This window comes from Manis javanica, chromosome 7 (assembly GCF_040802235.1).
Source record: "Manis javanica isolate MJ-LG chromosome 7, MJ_LKY, whole genome shotgun sequence".
Taxonomy (NCBI): domain Eukaryota; kingdom Metazoa; phylum Chordata; class Mammalia; order Pholidota; family Manidae; genus Manis; species Manis javanica.
Window position 1 is genome coordinate 113,900,239 of NC_133162.1, and position 897 is coordinate 113,901,135.

The 897-nt window shown below is 30.8% G+C and overlaps 1 protein-coding gene across 5 annotated transcripts in view; it reads right to left on the minus strand.

Moving 5' to 3' along the window:
* Nucleotides 1-219: 219 nt before the first annotated feature.
* The window catches only part of ZEB2 (zinc finger E-box binding homeobox 2), a 129,882-nt gene continuing 129,204 nt past the window's right edge, over nucleotides 220-897 (minus strand). For all 5 annotated transcript variants that reach the window (XM_037020709.2, XM_037020712.2, XM_037020711.2 and 2 more), the window contains exon 10: nucleotides 220-897. This exon is cut by the window's right edge and continues 4,557 nt beyond it. The gene's annotated coding sequence lies outside the window, so the exon portion shown is untranslated.

Genomic DNA, 897 nt, shown 5'->3' on the forward strand with positions numbered 1-897 from the left:
TTTAGTATTGACATTTTTATTTTGGGAAAGGAGGTCTTTTTTTTTTTAACATGGATACAGGAAAAGAAAACTCTCCAATAAAAATATTGTCTAAAAAGTTTGTTTTGTCTGCATGATTTACTAAATATGTACAATTTCAATTCACAGCGAAGGTAACAAAGATTAAAACAGCCAACATCACAAATGTCTCAAGTTCTAAAAAAAAAAAAAATCACTGTGCACAGTTTAACAATTTAATTGAATAAAAACCAAAGCTAAGCCTTCAGTCTGAATCTTTTTTATGATGGGCACAAGCCATGTATTTTCTTCATCTTTGTTACACGATGCATATTTCAGTGACTAACACCCCTTCCCATTTTAGTATATTAGGTTAAGTCAGTACATATTTAAGAGAGGCATAAATTGCCTCTTGGTACACCTATATGATTTGTGATGTGTTCACATATATGTCATAATATTTATTAATATATAAAATGATCAGATGAGTCACTTGTGATTTTGATTTCTTCAAATGTAGGAATGTTTTGTTGCATGTATAAACTTTTTAAAATTTATGGGTGTGTTATTTAAGGTGATAATAACTTGACCAGTGTTCCCTTGATGTAAGATGTCTAGAGAGAACTATTCTGCTCTTAAAATAAAGAGATTTTACATCTCTACCCAATTCAGGTTTGTTAACTTCGCTATTACATGAATCTGAATGTTGTGGTCATTCTGCTGTTGTGATCAAGTGAATGAACCAATTAATCATTAGAAACAGATGTCATTGAACACAGAATAGTTGAGTTACAGTTATGGAGGGAGCCATAACTTTGGCTAACCCTATAAAATCTATAATAAGGTTGTTTTCACATATATTTTTTTCCCATGTAAATTCTTTGGTGTTTTTTTCCCCCC